The following is a 22894-nucleotide window of genomic DNA, read 5'->3' on the forward strand; positions in this document are numbered from 1 at the left end:
ATTTTTTTTTTTTTTTTTAAGTCTCAGCAGCAACCTTATTTCCCCTCTCGTCACTTTCAACCACTCAGCATTCAGCATCAGCAGTATACTAATTACCGGCCTGATCATCTTTCATCATCTGCATCTGTTTTTTACTGGTTCATATCTTAAGTTAGATGCTTTTTATGCTGGAATAATGTATATGTCACCGTGTGGCTTCCATCAATCCATCTAGGAACCTCTGTAGTCCATCAAGGGGCCGCGGAGGCCAATAGTGATTAGCGTTATATTTGTTTTTATTTTTACAACTGTGGTAGGACCTCCGGTTAACATTTATTACCGTATGCGCATTTACACACTACGGCAATTTGGAAACGCCAACTAGCCTAATCTGTGTGTCTTCAGACTGTGGGAGGAAACCGGATTACCCGGAGGAAACCCAGCAAAAACACGTATGAATATATGAATATGCAAACTCCATGCACACAAGCCCCAAATCAGGGAAAAGAAAAGGCGATAATCACTAAGCCACCGTGCCACCTTATTGTGTGGCTTAACAAACAAACAAACAAACAAACAAAAAAATTCCTCTTAAACTGGTCAGATGCAGGGACTGGCCTGAATACGAAAAAAATGAAAGAGCCAAAAATCAGAGCCAAAAAAAAAATCCTTTTCTTCAAAACCACGTTAACAATACTGCCTCGTTGGAAGAAAAATATGAAGAAATAAGGGGTGGCTCAAGACTTTTTCCCATCAGTACTGTACATATACACCAAAACAGGTGGAGGATGAAAGTTTAAAGTCATCAACTTTATCACCTTACTCTTGAAACTTGCTGTCAATTTTAAGAGCTTCATTCAGTGTTTTTTTCACTCAACTTAACACACGGACACACGAACACACACACACACACACACACACACACAGAGCCAGTGCTGAGCTTCTGCTGCATTACCTCGGCAACCTTTTCATTCAGCCTTGAGCAGAGGACAGATATCTCTTGTCCTGACACACACACACACAGACACACACACACAGGCCATATTGCTTTTTATTGGGCAGCATTAGGGGCGGGTGTGTAATTCCTGTGTGTTCCCAAACAGTGTCAGTGAAGTTAATGTAAACGCGTTGCTGCCGCGAGTAAATTATTTGAAAGAATCTCATGTTACAGACAAAGGCAGGGGGAAAAAAAACCCTCTTTCTTATTCTGAAGATTATGTTGCGTGAAACATGTCTAATTTCAATGTTGCATTATTAAAAGAATAGTTCCGTCTTATAAACTCTACACGTTTATAATCTCTATGTGATAACAGAAATCCCGCTAGATTTTCATGTACTAAGCAAACCATGGTAATGTATTTGCTTCAGATTCACTTGTAATGGAAGTGTGTTGAATTCCTACAATAGTTCGACTCTAGCAGGGTCAGCTATGTGAGAGCTCCAGTTACCTGGGCCTGCTTAGTTACTTGCTTAGTTTTCCCTTGGAAAAGAAATCGGTCCCATTTCAAAGAGAATGAATAACACAGATTTAGATGGCAATTAGTGTAGACAAAGCTGTCCACAAAAATGCAGGTTGTTAAATGAACTCTTGAAGTATAAAGTGAACTTTACACTTGAATTAATGTGTTCCTGGTAATTTTTTTTTTTTCATCCTGGAAGAAATGTGTTGAAATTCTTGTCTGTGGTAATCGTACATATGGAAGAGACGATACAGAGAGTCGTGTGTGTGCGTGTCCCGTGCTGTAGGTGCAGGTGCATGACTGTTATAAAGAGCTCTGGAGCTCAAATCGCTATCATACCATATCGCTTACATAATCTATGTCCCTTATTTACAATTTTGATAATAATGCTTCTTCCTGTAGCTCTTTCTTTCATTCTTTCTTTATTCCTTTCTTTCTTTATCTCTCTTTCCCTCTCTCTGTGCATTCCAAAGTTCACTGCACAGCACCTGACCCAACACAAAACACCATGCCCTTTGTGTCAGAATGTGTGTGTGTGTATGCGCACATGTTTCAGTAGCCTCCAGAACCTAATAATGAAATAAACACTTGCCCCTTTAATATTAATAAATATTTGCCCCTTTGGTGCATCTGATTCTAGTTTATCACGTTAAAGCTCAAGTGAGCTTTACTCACCATCGTACTTACAGTATATACGCGTGCACGTACATACACATCCAAAGCAATCTAAAGAGAGAGAGCAGTGGGCTTGGGTAAGATAAGCATGGCTATTTTAAGCTTTTGTTCTCTCTAGCCCCCTGTTCTTCTGCCCAAATCATCGGCAATCCTCCCACCCTGGATTCTGCCACGTCCTTTCCTGTCCGAGTTATGTGAAGTTGGCTTCCCTTCAGATAATCAGCAGACCTTCGGCTGTCTGCAACAACGCACAGCACCAGGGGCTTCTCTGGGGCCAGAATGCATCCACACACACTGTACATACAGTATATTAACATTTAACAGGACATCGCTCGTTATTAAAATCACGACCTCTATTAATCGTTGTAATACAGTAATAATTTATTATTTAATGAATTGAATGCCATTTATAAAAAAAACAAACATTCTAAATCCTAAACTGTTGATGCTTTTACTGTAAATGTAGAATAAAATGTCTAACTACTGTAGATTTGTTCAGTGTATAAAGACTTAGCCAGTATGGAATATTTAAATAGAGAGTTTGTGAGTTAATGCTTCAAAGTCAATAAACACAGATATTGATCAATTAATTAACAATACCTTAGATTCGATGATATTGTTGATTATGTAAGAAATATGATACAACGGGGTGTGCTATTGCAGAGAATTAATCATGGGACCCAAATTATATGACCCAATGGGAAACTTGTTACTACGACAGTGTTTTTTTTTTTTTTTTTTTACTAATGAAAGCAAGCACCTAAGTGTTTTAATTTTCCGATACTAAAGAAGTTTACCAACAATTTTTATTTGTTCAAGTCAAAACGGGACTTTTAATTGAGCAGGATAATAGAACACAGTTGAGAGTAAAAACTTTTTTCATTTTTCTGTGTAATCCATTGCTACACTCATTACAGCCCTTATATACCGCCATGGTAGAAAGTTTTCTTAATATATGATCAGAATGCCTCCTTCATATCTGAATCGCTGGTAGGGGAGGATGTCCGTTCTGCAAATTGATGAAAAGTTTGGGGTTTACTTTCAAAGCTCAGGTGTTTCACTGAACAACTGCAGTATGCATGGATGTAGAGGCCTCTTTAAAACGTTTGCACCACTCAAATGTTTTAATGCGGCCAAGAGTCTCATGCTATACATGTCAATCGGTTGTATGCCTTTACTCACATCACGAGTCCGGGTTTGACTGGAACACCCCTCGTATTAACGAATGACACATTCCTTTAATCTATCTATATCTATGTTTAATGTTTTGTAACATCCAGGAAACAATTTAGCTCTTACTATCACTTACGTTCTAACAGCTATAAACAGTTGTTTCCTCTCCAAGCTCTCTTTTTTTCCCTCACTTGAAGTTATTTTAAGAAAACATCCAGCTAGTGTACATTCTGTTACATGTATGTTGTAATATCGACCTCGAGTAATCATATCTTGATTATACCCTCATCAGGAAATCACAACATCTTGTGTTTGTCCTGCCTGTGTTGAAATAACAGAATTGCATAATTGATGATTGATATGCATTGATCATGATTATTTAAAAGAACTTATATTGTAGTTATAACAAGTTTTTCAATAATGCCTGACTTTGACTGTAGACATTATTGAACGTTCAGTAATTCATCTCCTGTGAAATTATAATTATATAGGCTTATATATCTATAAAATGATATACAATATTCATGTAGTGTATATATATATATATATATATATATATATATATATTAGCAAACAGGGTGACACTGGTAAATGTATCCGCCACCGCTCTGTGAGTGAGAGCGTGGGAGATATAACAAGACAAAGGTGTTGATAGTAACGATGCTGATGAAGCTCATATCCTTAAAATGCTTTTATTTTTAAATCTATTAATGCAGGGGCTCAATTAGCATTTCGCATTCCTTCCACTCGACTCACACTCACAGATGTGCATGTGTGTTCAGACATGCTTGGAATGTTCCCTCTGAGCGAGTTTCTTAATGTGGATGTCTGTGTGTGTGTGTGTGTGTGTGTGTGTGTTCTGACAGTGCCGGCTCTTTTGTAACGCTGTGAGTTATTGTAGTACTCATACAACACACCACACAGACTCTTAATGAATATGTGAGCTTAACCTTTAACCCCATCCTTATGGTGTATAGCTGGTGAACCCCTGGTGTATACATATAGGGCTAGGAATAATCATAAGTCCCCTGTTTCATAAGTTAATTATGCAATATTTAGCAGAGCAGTTAAAAGTGCATATATTATTTTATATGCATTTTAAAATTTTGTTCATTCGGATAATTCCTGACACGACCTATTTCATCACTTGTGGTAAAAGATTAAAAGGATGGAGGTTAGGATGGAGGGATGATTTTTTTTCTTTTTTTAAAAAAAGGGGTCCGATTGTAAATATTGTAAAAAGTGTGTGGTGTATAAAAGGTTGTACCATGTTCCCGCTTTATGCTGTTTCTCTCAGAGTATTTGCAGACTCTGTTAACTATTACCGAGAGATGTGTACTTTGGCTATGGCCCAAAACTGTTACACACAGGCGGGCCGATATCAAAAGAGAACTTGCACTTCTGGCTGGAGTCCCTGCAAAAACATTCTGCTGCTTTACCTCGAGCATGATGGCCCTCCCGTCCTGCTTTTTTTCCCCTTATAGCTTGTCACATGTGGATTGTGTCTTTTTGTGGTGTTGAGAGCATTCACACAGACACACACACACACACACACAAACACATGCACTCTCACAAGCACTTCTGCACACTCCCTCCTAGCTTACCTGGGTTAAGGCTAAAAGGCAGATTGATCAAAGGGAGCGGGAGCTGCCATCACTGTTGACTCGGCCTGATATTTTTGCTGTTACCCGGCCAAAACGGTTATTCATTAATTTCTCCCTTTCCCTCCTTTTATCAGCAGGCCTGCTCTGGCCGCCGTGTGTTTACTCTCTTTGTGTGTTTGCCGTGCGGTGCCGCTGGGTCTGAATAAAGCGCTGACTGCTCTGGCACATGCACTGATCAGCATTTTCATAGTATTTCCTAGTGCATTGCACATTATTGAACATGTCACATCACTCACTTCTTGTCTGATATTCACTAGGGACCTCTTAAGACAATCTTACCATTTAGTTATTCTGCATCAAGAACTCTTGAAGACGTCTGGCCTGTTGACCATGAATTGTCAGGAGGTGGAAAAGTACAGAGAAACTGTTTTTAAGTAAATGTTTGTCAGAATTGTACTCAAATAAAAGAAGGAGTATGGAGATTAATTAAAAAAGCAACCACTTTTAATCCTACTTAAGAACTCAAAAGTAAAAAAAATAATGCTATTAATGGATAAAAAAGAGCTGACCACAAGGAAAAGAAGAAAGAGAAGCACAAGAAAATAGTACTTCAAACTTGCTTATACCTAGAATTTGGTTTGTTGTGTAGCTAATGTTTTTGTAATTGGTCAGCAAAGGAGCATTCACAGTGAAAGCAAAACTTGACTAGCTTGCTAATTTGAAATGAGTAGTTCACAAAACTCAACCAGCTAGCTATTTTGACAAGTTACATGAAAAAAAAAAAACTAACAAAATTAGCTAATATAACTGGCCAATTTACAAAAAGGAATAAATAAATAATTTAACAAGTTAGCTAGCTAGTAATTGAACCTTGCTAGCTAGCTAATTTGACAAGGTAATTTACAAAACTGGAATTGCTAGCTAATATACCTGGCTAATTCACAAAACATAATTAGCTAGATAATTAAACAAGTAAATTTAGAAAGTCTAACTAGCTAGCACACCTAATTTAACAAGCTAATTTACAGATCAACTGGCTAATATAACTGGTGATTTTACAAAACCTAACTAGCTAAACAATTAAACAAGTAAATAAAAAAACTAACTAGCTAATTAATTTAAAAAGCTTATTTTCAAACCTTTAGAAGCTAGCTAATATACTATAACTGGCTAAATAAAACTATCGCAGGAGGCTTTGGGTACAGCATAGAGGCGGGGTACATCATGGAAAGCGTGCCAGTTCATCCGAGGGCACACACACGCACACAGTGTCACAGACTACGGGAAATTTGGGAATACTAGTTAGATTAATCTCAATGTCTGTGGACTATGTGATGAAACTCACCAAACACTGGGAGAACACATCACACACGTGGACAAGAACTCCACGCAGGCAGACCTGAAGTGTAAATCAAGCCGTGTGCTGCCACCTAGAAAATTAAAACAGGTTAAAAAAATAATTACCTAGCCCATTAAGCAAGGAAAATAAAACCAACCAGCTAGATAAATAAACAAGGTAATTAACAAGCATGGCTAATTTTAACAAACCTTGCTAGCTACTAATTTACCCTAATTTAACTAACTATTTTACAAACCTTGACATACTAGACTCAACATCCTTTAATCTGATTGTACATTTTACATGTCACTATTTTATTTTTCTATGGCAGGAATTTGAGACCGTAATAATAATATAGGGCTGGGATCACATATGCATATCAGATTGTCATGTGCATGTGCAATCTTTGGATATCATGCTGTTTATCAATCGCCATAAAGTAAGGAAAGGTTTTATAGTACATGTGTAGATTAAAGTATAACAGACGACAGCTGTGGATCTGTTCATTCAGTGAAAGCTGTTTAGTGATCTAAACTGTCCATTGAAATAATTAGCCATCTATGATTCATTGATCAAATTGATTCTCTGCATAATGAATGAAAGGTTTCAATGATCTTTAAGTATATACTAGCGCTTCGAAATTTGGGATCACTTTCTAACCACATGATTGTTTCTCATTTTTATTTCTTTTAACATTATAAAGCAATGCTGAATCCAATATCGCATCCAAAATATGCAGTAAACCCTTTTGAACACTTAATGTTGAGATGTATCTGCTAGTCATGAACTGTAAAGCCTTCATAAAGGCTCTAATCCGAGGTGCTGTTAATTTGTGATTTTTAATGCTGGTAACTCTAAATGAATTTCTCTTCTGCAGCATAGGTAAGTTTTGGTCTTACCTTTCTGGGAAGGTCTTCATGAGAGCCAGTTTCATCATCGTGCGTGATGGATTTTGCAAACGCACTTGACAATACAAGAACTATTCCAGAATGGCTGACCTCCATGTCTTAAAATAACAGCTGACTGTTGTTGTTGTTGTTACATAATTGTCCAATTTCATATGTTTTATTTCATAGTTTTGAAATCCCCAGTATTGTTGTAGAATGTAGAAAATACATCACTAAATAAAAACAGAAAAAGTTGTGGTCTGAAACATTAGAGCGATAGTGTATATATATATATATATATATATATATATATATACTGTAACAACATATTGTTATGAGGATATTTCACATTAAAGCATTCAAATCCAAAAGAAATTATTTGTTCCTACTATAGGGCAAATTTTGCGGACACCTGAACATAACACTTAAATGTTGTTCCTCCACAAACTGTTGTCACAAACCTGATAGCATACATTGTATACAATGTTTTTGTATGCTGGAGCATTACAAATTTCTATCACTGGAACTAAGAGGCCCAAGCATGTTCCAGTATGACAATGCCCTTGTGCATAACATGAGTTCCATGGGGACATGGTTTGCCAAATATTTGAGTGAAACAACTTGAGTGGCCTGCACCTCAACCCCACTGAACACCTTTAAAATAAATCGGAATGCCGACTGCACCACAGGCCTTCTCAGCAGCTCACTAATGCTCTTGTTACAGACAAGATCTAAAATTTAGTGGAAAGCCTTCTCAGAAGAGTGAAGGTTATTATAAGATCGGAAAGGGGGTCTAAATTTGGAATGGAATGGTATGTTGAACAAGCACATACTGTTTGGGTTTGATGGGCAGGTGTCCACAAACTTTTGGTCATATGGTGTAACTCTCACCTGTCACGCAACTTACCAAAAGGGATTTTCTATTTTTGGAGTTAAGGGTTCATTCGGAAATCAGAGCCAGGGTAAACATACTCAGCGAGGACTAAACTTTTTCTGTAGTCCGATAGCATTACTATCTAATTTCTATTTCTGCACAGGGTATCCCAAAAGCCTTCAAACAGGGGAACTTATCAGTTTTTAGGCAAATGGCAAAATCTCCTAAAACCCATATGATTGCCATTGCTTTTTGAAGAATTTGGTGTTTTGCATGTAATTGAATTTGAATGAATTTTATTGTGACAGCTTCCCAATCTATTGGTATTTGGTCAAAAATGATTTGAAATGAATAACCTTTCCATGAACCTTCATATTGGCTCCACCAAAAAAAAAAAACAACAGAACAAAAACCACCTATTAAGTATCAAAGCCTGACAACCAGGCACCATGGCTTATCTTCTTTCTTTCATCTGTATCGATTTCCTTTTCTTTTTTATTCCCACCTTTTATGCAAAGGAAATTGTACCTAAACAAACAAACAAAAAAAAACCTGATAAATAAAAAAGTCTAGTCAGTTAACCTTGTAACCTTACAAGCTTACTGTAAATGGTGAAATGCCCACTAGGAGATCCAAGATGTTGGCTGGAGCTATCCTTGGGTCTGATCCAAGGTTTCTTCTTTAGCACCGTAAAACCTAATTGGAAAAAAGATAAAATCTTAAACAATTATAATTGTTTATAGGAAGAAAAAGAACCGAACCAAGAAACTATGAAGTAACTGTTGTTTTCTGCTATGGCTTCAATATCATTACAATCCTTATCGTGATATTTTTCTTGCGTCTGTATGCCTTGATGGTTCATATTTATAAATGTGAACAACCCTGTCTATGATGTCCACACGCCAGAGCAAAAGCAATAAATTGTAAGCTATTAGCCTGCTCTGGAGGTGAGCGAAGAAAGATTGGGTTGAGAAGGCAAAAGAAAATGGCACAAAGGATTTAGGAAGCAGGCGATTTCTTTGTCCCCGTAGTCACAACGTAGTGTTGGACATTTCTCATATTAAGTGGCAACCAACTAATCAAGCTGCAAATTCTGGAAGTTGACGAGGACAGTGCCTGTGAAAAAAAAAATGAATCTGATCTGACATGCTGTATGGTCAGTTATCATGCATGAGTCTGATCTATGCGGGGGGTGATGCTATGCTATCACTTTAGCTAACTATCTACCTAAAGTGGTTTTAGTTTATCCTACCACAAAATAATTTAGTTGTTGACACAGGGTCGTACTGTTAGCATATAAATGAACGTTAACCACCTTGAGCTTATAGCTAAGCTAAACATTGGGCCGTGATTCACTCTGACTATACAGTATGCCCATTTATAAATTAACCAGGATTTAGGCGGAGTCAGCTCCTGCCATCATGGCGACAACCAGAGCTCACACAGTTAAGCTTCAGACATGCTCTTCAGGAAATCTACAGGTGACGTCATGGAGGGTTTGTCCAGTTTTGTTTTGTTTTGTTTTATACAGTCTATGCAGTCTATTTTTGAGGCACTAAAAACACAGTATCATGACTCGGCTGTAGATCCTACTGAGGTGTTCTTACACTGCTCTCAGTCTGATCTTTCCCTCGAATATGATTTTTGCAGACTTCATTCACCTAAAAAAGACGTGAAGCTGAGGCTTCACAACTTAGATTGCAGGAATTTGAAGCAGCCTTGCAAAAAAGAAGGTGAGCGGAGCCTTTGTTTCGCCACCATAATAATTTCCTTTCGGGGCGCGTCCTATGGCTTTCAGGGCAGGGAAAGTGGAGCCCTGCCAGTGGCATCTCATTACACCAAGCATCTGATAGAGGCCGAGCGAGAGAAAGGGACAGAATTCTCCACCTGTAACATGATAGGAGGCTCTTCAAAGGTGAGGCAGCTATTCTGTCAAGCATGGGTGCCTAAAATGGACCCCTGCCATGTGCGGAGAACGAAGACGATCAGGTCTTTTCTGGCTATGTCTAAGTGGAATAGAGATATGTGGTGGATGGTGGGGGTGACGGTTCACATGGCTTCGCTTACTCATCCTCTTCAACCTTTCAGGAAGCCTCATGGAGCAGATTGTAAAGAGGTTTACAGAAGCCTTTACTCCATCTGTATCATTCATTTCCCAGTGAAAGTGAGGAGCGGTTATTGGCTACAGGTTCAGAGTTTACCTCTTAAATTCAGCAGGTAGAAACTTGATTATTTTAGCAAAGATTTAATAATGCTCTTTGTATGGAAAGGAGAGATGGTGCTGCTTAAAGCTTAGAAAAAAATCAACAAAAGCCATGAGGAGAGGCTGGCATGCCCATTTGGCACAGCTAAAATTACATTGGCTCCCTTCTGAATACCACTCTAGATGCGAAGGAAAGATCCTTGGTTTCCACTTGTGGTTGATCCCATGGTATATAGTTTTGCATGTGTGTGTGTCTATGCATGAGTGAAATAGCGAGAACATTCGAGTCTTTCATTATACAAGCCTGGATTATTGTCATTCTGACAATCGAGCTGTTTGGAAAACGATCCGTCGTTTACTTTTGGGACACCTGCAAACAGGACACCATATACACCGTGTACGCCTGAATAAAACTTAAACTCAAAATAGTGCTCATGGCATGTACAACTCTACAACTCTACTGTTCTTGTCCCTGATATCTGCTCTCTCTGTCACTGTCTCGCATTGTTGTGTCAACTGAAACATCAAATCCTTTCTCTGACAGGCCCTCAAGTCAAAATAAGGTCAGGCGTGTTTTTCAATGACACCTTGTTCACTCTTGATTGGGCTTTTATTCATTTACCACTGCGTTTTATAATCGTCCCTACCCTCCGATTAGCTGGGAGATTTGGACTCGGTCCAGCCTAACCATGTTTTTCATCTTGCTCTGTTTTATGTGCACGTAGCGTGCATAGGGATGAGGACATCGCCCAATAGACACTGCTCTGATTTCCATAGACGGCCCACACACTGGCTTTATCAGCTTATATGTCCATGGGCGAGTGTCATATAGGAAACGCTTGCACAGCTTTGTTCATTGTTGAGCCCTGATCTCGGCGGCTGATCGTATGCAAGTGGAAGGAGCCGAGACGAGAGCAAAAAAAAAAAAAACACCCCAATACACCCCCCCTTGGAGGTGACTATTATTGCACCTATGCATTTAATGCAGTACTTAGTCAGAGAAAACCAATAAACCGACAGGTCTTGCTTGTGCATGGTTAAATATAACGGATAAATATATCCTGCTTCATGCTTCACAGGCTCATTATACAATAAAGCGCTCATTTGTTCTGGCCTGGCACTAAGTGCTGTTTCTATGGCGCACTAAAGTAGGTTTTGGATGGTACACACATGCATTTATGATCAGATTACGGACACATATTTCGCTCCGTTGTGTTTACAGTATACAGCAATAATGAACGTCAAGGTTGAGTTGAGGTCGGCCTGCCGTTTGATGTCTATGTTTGTAGCCGACAGGTATGTAAAGTGATTTCCTCCCTCCCTCGAATCGTGTGTGTGCGGGAATGTGTTTCCTTCAATGTACAAACGCAGTCACTGTAACTTGATCACTAAATGCTTTAGATCTCATCTTGCTTTTACTCACTTACTGTATTTTCGTATCTCTTATCTGATACGGCTATAGCAGTGTTTTGTTTTTTTTTAAGCTGAAATCTTGGACTTCTTCTTTTCTTTGCTTTCTCACACTGAACTTTTTTTGGTGTTTTTTCATCTCTGCCTTCCTGGGCTTATATAATGTTATATTATGGTATAAGCCATGATCTTTAATCTGTAAGAACCAACAGTGTATGGAATACGCCTTGAATCGGATACCAGGCCAGTGCAGGATATCAGGCACACATATTCACACATAGGGGCAATTAAGAGATGCCAGACCCCCTACTGGTATGTTTATTGGGCGTGGAAAAAACCGAGAGCCTGATGGAAACCCACATGGGACCCAGGACAACGGATGTGTCACCGAAATTGCAAATTGTAATAAACAGTGCCTATCATAGTGGTTAGTGCTTGGAGACCTGAAATCTTCTCACATGCTTGCTTTACTGATCCATATCCGTGAATTTCTTGGCCAGCTCAGATAAACTATTTTTGTAAAATGTGCGCCCAGTCCAAAGTCCTCAAAACCCCTTTCTTTTCTCATTTTCCTTGCTGCCAAACCCAGCCATAAGTACCCCTTCTTCTTCCCCTGTACCCCGTCCAGAGCCCCCATCCTTACCTACTCCTCTCACAAGCTTAAGCTTCCTAGAGCATGTGTGTATGTGGGTGTGTTTTAAGAAGTGTGTGAGAGTGTGTGTCCGGTCTTGGGTTACAATGCTGCTGCCCTAGTATATCCATGCACATTTAAAAGGATGTGGTATGCGCTAGCACTTGGATCTCTTGCCAGCATGGCTCCATTCATTCTTTGAGCACCAACGCACTCATGTAAACCTTGACCGTACCACCCAGAAAGAGAAAGAAGGACCCGAACATAATATTTAAGCATGTCCTGCTATTTCTGTCTTTTTTTCTTTTCTTTTTTTTTAAACATAATTTATAGTTTGTGTAGGCCATCCATACTGTATGTTTATGTCCCGACTGAAAGGCGGCACAGAAAAAACGACGGTGAGCTTCCCTTTCATTCTGACTTCACTTGAACCGCCTGTTCAAACTTTGCCCATAACAGGCTGAAGGATTTATTGATATCTGCATTGAAAGGTAGTTATTTGGGGAAAAAAATACTTTTAAAAATGTGCTTTGTGGTAATGACAACATAAGTGCTTCCTATGCATATACACACACAGACATACATAAGTGTATAAGTATATATATATATATACACACACACACACACACACACCTTTTTTATATATATATATACTTTATAAGGCAGCACTGTGGCTTAGTGGTTAGCTCTGTCGTCTTGTTCCTCCAGGGTCGGGGTTCAATTCCCGCCTTGGGGTCTGTGTGCAAGGAGTCCCAATTCCCAAATTGTCTGTAGTGTGTGAATAACAACCTGGCAACCTGACCCCTTCAGTAACTGCCGCAGAAATGACAGATTTCTTTGGGTCATTCTGCACATCCACCAATGGATACTCCCTGCCCATTATATATATATATATATATATATATATATATATATATATATATATATATATATATATATATATATATATATATATATATATATATATTCTAAGCCATCCTTGATTTATGCATTTTGAATTAAACCCATATCCGGTGTTTTCTCACCATAAGTCCAGTGTTTTTAAGATAGCCCAGTGCTTCACCCCAACAGCGACCCGGGATAAACAGGTATTATTCGGGTACTGTATGCACTGGAATGTCTTTGGACACCATTCCATCTGTCTGTACCATTGACAAGTCACCATATTTCACCTCATCAGCATTGACCCTGGTTGGCAGTCACTGTAACAGTAACCAGTAACAGACTATGGGACAAACCAAAGCTCCCATAAATATTAGAAAGTGTATGAAATCGCTCATGCCAATTTTACATTCCATGCAACTTTAATGGCTGCCATACATTTTCTTATATATATAATAGTCCTTGTTCTCCATATGCATGAAGACAAGAAGAGCAGCCAGCTTTTCCTGTTATTTTCCTGTTCCGGTGTTTGATTAGCTGTAATCAATCTCCAGTTGTGATAAGAAACGGAAGGGAAAAGTCTGAACACTTGACTTCAGTGGTATGCAGTTTTTAGTGCTGCTTTTAATTTGACGCTCGTTTCCGGTCTCGGTGGCCATCGTGCGGCCTCACACTCCGCTTCAAATCTCATTTCCAGTCGCTCAGTACTAATTCACCAAAAGCATGCTCTCACTGTGTCGATGATTATGTCTGTAAGTTCAGCTCTACACCATAATTGACTGATTATCCATGTACTGTAGTGTGCCAATAATATATACTCTTTCATCTTTGGTTTGATGTGTTATTTATTTATTTATTACTTTTAAGTCCTTCTGTCCAGGCAATGAAAGTGGAAAGGTATAGAATGTGTGACTAATGTATTCTACCAGATAATGAAAAAGTGTGATCATAACTGTAACCGCAGTGTAATAAAAGTGTGGGTTCGCCAGTGTTTTGGAGTTTGTGTGTGAAAGCGCAGGGCCAAAGCATCTCTCAGCAGCCAGCTCCACACTGGTTCCTTTCGTTCATTCTCTTTCTCTTGTTTACCACCGGCTGCGTTTCGGCCGCACTTCGAGAGAACGAGAGAACGAAAAAGAGAGAGAGAGAGAGACAGCAGGAGGGGGGGGGGGGTCGGGGTGAGCTTTGATAAGAGAGATCCACTGTTTGGAGTCCACGCCGTCTGTTAGCAGCTGTGCAGAAAGCTATCCGACATATTTGGCAAAATGCCCCCCACTCACAGTACAGCTTCAAACCACAGAGGGAGGGAGGGAGAGAGTGAGGGTGCCGGAGAAAAACAAATGAATTGTAGGGGGATGATTGAGTGCACTTAAAGGCTTGAAGGGCAAAATGTGGTTCTTTGTAATGATTTGTAAACAAGCTACTGTTTTCCACTAAAACCCACAAAATCAAAAGGCAAGACTCTTAACGGTAACTAGTAGTACTACATCTGAGAAACCGGCTGTTAGTTAATAACTAGGCCTAGTAACCCAGTGTAAGGATCTATCCAATGATGGAAAACTTCAAATCAACATTTACGCATCAACCGCCAAAATGTAAATGTAACTAGACATGCGTCCCAGTATTTATCTCCGCACTCACTCTACTTAACTCAAGTAACTCCATGTGTCCAAAAAATCGTGCATCTTTACTGAAACTATAACTCCCACACACAAACATTTGCACTCAGCCCCGTCCCACTCAGCAGCTGGGAAGTTAAAAACAAACTGTAAAAAACTTGATATAAATTTTTTTTATCATTTTTATCATGATTATAAAAGATTGCACCGGAATGGCTGACTTTTACTAACTTTGTTAGTCAAATTTCTCTGATAACACCAAGTTTAACAAATTGTGTCACAGTGTTGCCAATTCTCATTATGGTGGAAGACATGGAAGGCAAGTCAGCAGTCAATGCTGAGTGTAAATACTCCAGATTTCTTTAGTCGTTTGCCAACACATTAAAAGAAAAATGTTGATATCTGGTTGAGTCTTGTTTCTTCTGCTACGCAGCTTGGTAATATAAAAGACTTAACAGCTACGGTATGTCCTAGCTAAGCTGAGGTTAAATGAGCTGGCAGGCACACAACAGAAGCTACATGAATAGCGAATAAATCAACAGATACAGAAATATATACTGTTGTTTAGCAAAACGAGACAAAAGTCGTTGTTGTTGGTGTTAGTCTTTCGGCCGGTCCTGTCGTGAGGTCGCCGCAGCGGACCATCCGATCTGCCGGATTGACGCAACTCTCCCATTTTATCCAGGCTTGGGAGCAGCATTGCGTCCAGTAGTTGGGGTTTGAGTTTCGATATTTATAAAAGTCATTTTTCAAAAAGGGAATTGAGAACAGAGATAGCACACCGAGACGCGTTTAATTAAATGCTTTGTGTACAAGAGCCATGAGATACGTGTGTTTTGTAAGGGAAGTCGCTGCATTGGCTACGCCTTGCCTCATCTCCAGTAAGGATTTCTGAACTCTCTTATAACCTAATGGGTGCATAATATTATATATGTTATTATAAAGCGGATAATTGGTTTATGAATTTAATTTGTTCTGGAAGCGAGTTCTTAAGGCTAGTTGTGATACGAATTCTTCCATAAGAAATAATGCAGTTAATTCGTTCCAGGCTCCCAAAAATACTAGCACTGTTACAAAAAAACACGTGAAAAATCACTTATAGCTTTTAAACGCTTGCCAAAGGGAACATTGGTATCGTGGGTTAACTCTTCCGAAAGGGCTTTCGATGAAATTTTCGTAAACTTGCTTCGCATGGCTTTTTTACTGCTCCCAGACATACGCGCAACTTATCTGGCTTTGGGTTTATTCAGTTTGTTTGTTCGTATGGGGGAAATGCTTCGTATCCTGATGCAATTTTTGAAGCCGGAAATTTGGCATTTATATGCCGAGGTTCCACTGTATTATATATTATATGTATTATATTATAACCTTATGTGGTTGAATGATACCCCATCAGATGTTATATGCCTCATAACTGTACTGTGATAAGGCGCTGTCATCAAAAACCAAAGTGTCACCGGAACTGTTAGGGAAAAGCTTGTAAGTTTTTATACTGTAATTTTAATGTTTCTTATGATCATTGATAAACTTTTTTAATTAAAAAAAATTCGTATATGCAACAAAACTCAACACCTTCGCTGCCATGATTTATTACAAAAACACTATCAAAGCACAAGTTTGCTGTAAAAAATTTACTCTCAACCACCAATAATAATATTAAGTTGTGTATTTCCATGATCACAAACAAAGGTAAAGGCTGAACGGCAAAAAAAAAGATAAAGCTATATAAAGTGGATTTATAGTGTTTTGCAAAATCACCCCAAATTCTTTTTAACCAAAAATCTTGCCAAAAAATGCCATATGTATGGATATCTCGTTTTGCTGTTTAGCCAAGTTTTCTTAATTATTATTATCATTTTTTTAAGAGGCGGACCAAACGTCGCACTTGGTTCATTACTCTTTACGCACTGTTCAAGAAGACAAGAAGATCCTACTGTAAGTGTCACCACTTTGGAACACACCCCGATCGCATTTCACTAATGAAGCCTGCTGCTTAGACCAGAGAGAAAAAAAAAGAGATCTGTATACGGTGATTTAAATCTTGTGTTGTACATAGTTTCATAATCTCAAAAGCTATTGTCTCTCAATGACTGAGTCATTCGAGCAGCGGCGCCTTTAAAAAAAAACTAGCCAGACAGAGCAGAACTGTTCTCAAATCGCCATGAACGGCCATCTCTGATAGCACCCTTTTTGCCTGGCAGTCCCAGGCGAAGGCGTTTGTTGAACTTGTGCAGTAGAATGGAAAGAGCTGAATGGAGGTAGATTACATATTCATACGCAGGCATTGAGAGGAAACTGTGCCTGCCAGCCGCTGCCGGCAACACGTCCAAGTGACAAAGGCTTCGTTCACAGGTGCAAGGATGCCCTTTTCCCCTCTTTATCTTCTCCCTGTTTCATCAGCTTTTTTTTTTATGTTTGTTTTTTTTTAAATCATTGCTTCCATCTCACGGTGTCTTTTAACATGGTCGCGCTCTCTCTCTGTTACTTTCGTGGCTCGTCTCCTATCTTCCCATCTTGGCGCGTTTCTGCATGTACAACCCTTTGTGCCTTATCAGCAATCCACATCTCTTATCATCTCCTTTTTATGTAGGAGCCTTTTCTTTCTTTTCTTTTTCCTCTCCTCTCTCTCCCTCTCTCTCTCCCTTTCTCTCTCTCTCTCTCTCTCTCTCTCTCTGGAAACTTTTATTCTCTAGTTAGATCACACAATAAAGCTGCCATCAAGGCTGCGGCTCAAAAGCGAGTGACATCTCCTTACAGCTCAGGAATGTTCACTTCCTGACCCTGAGGTGTTTGCTGACAGTACTAGGGTTATAAAAAAAAAAATAAAAAAAAGGAGGTGTGGCTTATTTCTCAGCCAGGTTTCCTATAAAAGGCTAATATGTAACCGACTTCTCTTCTTAATGTATAGCAAGAATCGGGATTGTTGAGGTCTAAGTGATCTGTAGTTGCTGTTACAGCTACACTTTTTAGAACATATACTGTATAACATAATGCACAAAGCGTTCATTTAAAAGGTTTTAGAAATGGAGTAGTGTAACCATAACGGATAAGGAGCTTCGAGAAGACAACATTTCAGCAGCAACTTTCAGTTCGCACAGTGTTGTTAATGGTTGAGTAATGGGTTACTTCTGCTATATGTAGATAATGTTTAGCTTTTTTCAGGGATGGCCTCTCAGTGTCGCTGGACATGGGTTTGATTCCCGGCCAGGGTCGATTCCCATCTCTGTGTGCATGGAGTTTGCATGTTCTCCCTGTGCTTGGTGGGTTTCCTCCCACAGTCCAAAGACATGCTAATTGCCGTTCTAGTGTGTGCCCTAGAATGGATTGGTGTATCCCGCCTTGTGCCCTAAGTCTCCTGGGATGGGCTCCAGGCCCCCCGCAACCCTGTATACAGGATAAATATTTTTGTATTGGTCAGGGCCTTAGCAAGCCGATTAGATTTCTCCCCAGTGTGATGAGAAGATATTCCTCTCCCCCCAATGTTGCTCAGTTCTGCTAATAACTCAGGAGTGGTTCATTTACATATACACAAGCATCGGCCACTTGCATACGAGACAAGTTATTTGGTCAAGAGCATTTATTGATTGCTTTTATCAGGCAGGTTACGGTGTTGGACTACTGATCAGAAGGTCCTCGGTTCAAATCCCACCACTACCAAGTTGCCAATTTAGGACCCTTAAGCAAGGCCTTTAACCCTCACCTTCTCAAAAGGTGTGGAGTAGTTGGTGGTGGCGGGAGGTTGGCCGTACATTCCAAGTCCTGGGATTAACCCCTCAGGTCACAAGCGCACCCGTTAAACCATTGCTGCACGACCCGTACACTCGCTTACGAGGACGTGGTAACTAAATGTCCCTGTTTTTTTTTTTTTGTTTTTTTTTAAAGGGCCGGGCGACAGGTAGTGAATCTCCAAAGCGGTGATATAACGCTGTTGAATGAGAGAGGGGCTCCTGTTGGGCTTGATCAAAGTAAAGTCGCTGTCAGTTATATTGGTTCTTTATTAACCTCTCGGAGCAGATAACACTCATGATTTAGCATTTTAGGCCCCTTCATTTACAGAACTGTTGTGTTGACACACATATGCGGGGTGATTTACTACAGGTGTTTGAACAGCCTTCAAACTAACAGCTCTCACTTTTTTCCCCTGAGAGCAGAGTCGTTTGTACTTCTTTGATGTTTATATTAGGAGGGGTCATATGATTATATGGTGGCACAGCGGGTAGCGTTACCGCCTCACACCTCGAGGGTTCCCCGTTAGATCATGTACGGCTCTAAATCCGTCCTAGATGTGAACGAGGGTTGGAATGAGTTTTCGAATGGTACCCTGCATTGGGCCGGAGTCTCACTCGGGCTATATTCCCGCCTCATGTCCAGGGATCCACCGCAACCCTGACATTGTAACCCTGCAAAAAAAAAAAGAAGAGAGGTGGTCATATATGACTTCATGACTTTAAATTTAAACGTATTTAAAGAAAGAGAGGCCATTAACTTGGATGCGTGAGTGGCTTCGTGATGTATTTATTCATTTATATACAGTTAGAGTTTTAAAATTCTCACGGCATGTCCTATGTTCTTGTACCCGTAATCGTAAAATGCTAATGTGATCAAAATTGTGAAAAGTTATTTCACAAAAAGAGAAGATAATTCACATCTCTCATGCTACTGTACCTCAGAGCTGCAGTTTGACCCGTTGTGTTTGATATCACCTCCGGAGGCGTAGGGCCCGAGGAAGCCGAGAGCGAGCGTGAGGCTCACACCTGCCTGATGAAAGTCAGAGATCTGAGCGTCTCTGCCGTGGCTGTAGGCCTCGAAGCTCTACCTGAGTGTGTGTGTGTGTGTGTGTGTCTGCTTTTTTTGCCTCAGGTAGCGGTTTTATAGATAGGTGTGTAAATATCCTCTCCTTGTAGTCGTCTCTCTCTCTCTTTCTCTCTCTCTCTCTCAGCCTGCAGCGAGCCCATGGCGTGCACTCCCGAGTCTGTAATTAAAGGCTCGGAGGAGGCAGAGCACGGTTTTATTAAGACTGCAAATCTCATAGATCTCTCCCTCCTCCACGCTGACCTCACTGTTCCAGCGCATGATGTGAACACTGCACTGCGATCAAGACATGGCAATGTTAAAGGAATACATCAGCATTTTCTTTTTCAGACGCATGACTATCCACAGCATCTGTAGCTGTGGAAGGCCTCAAGGGCAGATGTTGAATTCTGTAACGCTGTAAATAAATATATAAATATGTATGAATATATAAAACTAGGGTTAGTTATTTAAGTAACAATAACAGTCAGTTGTTGGTTTAAAAGAGGAAGGTCAGCTGTTCTGGAATAGTTCTTGCAAGAACAATATTGTCAAGTGCATTTGCGAAACCCATCAGGCACCATGATGAAACTGTCTCTTATGAAGACCGTCCCAGGACAGCAAGACCAAAACCTGCCTCTGCTGCAGAGGAGAAGTTAATTTAGCGTTACCAGCCTCAGAAATCACAAGCACCAAATCAAGTAGCAGACACCCCTCGACATCAAACGTTCGAAGGAGATTATTGCATATTTTGGACGCCTTTAGCATTGTTTTACAACCGGAAAGTAGAAAGAAACAAAAAATCAGGAACGAACATTCAATTAGAAAGTGTGTCAAAACTTTTGACTATAGCGTATGTTAAGGGAGCACCTAGCTCCGGTTTGACTTGTCTTCTCGAATTGTATGCAAATGGATGTATATACACTTCAGGAAAAAAATTGTATGATAATTATATATATAATTCTATAATTAATATATAATTATAGAATATACATCTTATATATATATATATATACTCCGCAAAAAAAGAAACGTCCCTTTTTCAACAATAATGTTGTAAAAATCCAAATAACTTTACAGATCTTCATTCTAAAGGGTTTAAACAATGTTTTCCATGCATGTTCAATTAACCATAATCAATTAATTAACATGCACCCGTGGAATGGACGTTAAGACCTTAACAGCTTACAGAAAGTAGGCATTTAAGGTCACAGTTCTAAAAACGCAGGACACTAAAGAGACTTGTCTACCGACTGTGAAAAACACCCAAAGAAAGATGCCCAGGGTCCCTGCTCATCTGCGTGAACGTGCATTAGGCATGCTGCAGGGAGGCATGAGGACTGCTGATGTGGCTAGGGCAATAAATCGCCATGTCCGCACTGTGAGACGCCTAAGACAGCGCTACAGGGAGACAGGAAGGACAGCTGATCAGTCTCGCAGTGGAAGACCACGTGTAACAACACCTGCACAGGATCGGTACATCCGAATATCACACCTGCGTGACAGGTACAGGATGGCCACAACAACTGCCCGAGTCACACCAGGAACACACAATCCCTCCATCAGTGCTCAGACTGTCCGCAATAGGCAGTCCATGAGGAGGAGATGCACTGCAGTACTTCAAGCAGCTGGTGGCCACACCAGACACTGACTGGTACTTTTGATTTTGAGCCTCCCTTCATTCAGGGACACATTGGGAAACATTTTTAGTTTATGTTCTATGGTGTTGACTCTTTTAGTGTTCATACAAATATTTACACATTAAGTTTACTGAAAGTAAAAACAGTTGAAAGTCAGAGGACGTTTCTTTTTTTGCTGAGTATATATATATATATATACGTGTATGGAGCCTAATTTAGCCAGGTAACTTTTTTATATTCTTGAAAAGTTCTCATAATTTATAATTAATTCTGTTTCAGTACAGTATCGAAATACTGGTTTGTAATAATGGCACCTATTCTGCAGCCACAGAAGACAGACGTTGTGTTGAGTTGTTTTTTACTTACTCTTGACATAAAATATGAAAAAGGCTTTATAACAGGTTGATGCCGACTCTGTAGACATTTAATAAGGCCCTAATAGCATCAGGTTTAACAATATGACCACAGTTATGTGTATTAATGATCTGTTTATTTCATAGACACACATTTATTGAGCGTTTAATTTGTATTATATCTGTTTATGTATTCACACTTCGCAGGTGTGAGTGCATACCATGTGTGCCACTTTAGATATTGAGGAAAAAGGTGTGTGTGTGTGTGTGTGTGAGTATGTGTGTGTGTGTGTGTGTGTTACGACTGGCTGAAAAGGAGATGGATCTTACAGATGATGCTTCAGGAGCCATGTCTGCTTCGAGGCAGCTGTGATTGCTATCTGCTTTGATATTGCTGTGTGTGTGTGTGTGTGTGTGTGTGTGTGTAGCGAATACACTATGCATCTCTCCGGGCTTATAAACGCAAGTGGCATGCAAGCCCCATCATTTCAGGAGGAAGTGGAAGTGAACCAGATTGGTCTCCACACAAACACACGCACACACACACACACTGTCTGTTGTCTGTTATTGAGTTTTTAATATTTTTTCCTCTTGTTTCTCCATCAAGCAACAGGTGTTTTATCTTTGAATGGATTATAAGGGATGTCTTATTATGTCTTTATAGTCATCTTTGTAAAACTGTCTCCATATACAGGATTTATTATGTAGGGTAAAGGAAGCTCTGTTGTTTTATATCATTTTTAATAGATGTATAAGATATAATATACCATATACTATAATTTAAATACTTTTAACACTGCCTTTTTCTCTCTCTCTCTCTTGCTCATTTCTCTGGGTGTGCAATCACTCCACCGGTTAGTCAGGTTAGGATTTTAATATAGGATTTTAATGTTGCAAAGCTAAACGTACCTCTTTAAATAAAGGTTTAAAGAGGTGGGGCAATAGAGTTCATACAGTAGATGTGCCTTTTATAGTTTCCTTAATTTTTTTTTTTTTTTGTAAAAAAAAAAAAAAAAAAAGAAGAAGAAAAGAAAAAAGTATGAATCTGGAATCAGCAAGTGTGTTATTGCATATTCTTTTTGTTTATTCATTTTCCCTCTATCTACTCTATCTTTTATATTGCTCCTCTTTCCACACCCTCCCTTTTCATCTCCAAGTCATTATTTCTTTGTCCTACCTCTCCCTTGTTAGGCGTGACCTGCCAAGTCGCCCTCCACTGGCCGCCTTTTTCTTGCACAGCACTCACTAATTTATTACATATTTAACATAGTATTTTTGATCCAAGAATTTTTTTGGGGGGACAAACCTAAGCAGCATTTACGATTCCTTTAATTTAGAAGAATGTGCAACACATTAGGATGCACATACAGTATGGTG

General features: G+C 39.5%; 1 protein-coding gene across 1 annotated transcript in view; it reads left to right on the forward strand.

Moving 5' to 3' along the window:
* The window catches only part of LOC128511776 (E3 ubiquitin-protein ligase RNF43), a 96375-nt gene that overhangs the window by 14657 nt on the left and 58824 nt on the right, over positions 1-22894 (forward strand). The gene's annotated exons all lie outside the window — the stretch shown is intronic.

Source organism: Clarias gariepinus, chromosome 24 (genome assembly GCF_024256425.1).
Source record: "Clarias gariepinus isolate MV-2021 ecotype Netherlands chromosome 24, CGAR_prim_01v2, whole genome shotgun sequence".
In the NCBI taxonomy this organism is placed as follows: Eukaryota; Metazoa; Chordata; class Actinopteri; order Siluriformes; family Clariidae; genus Clarias; species Clarias gariepinus.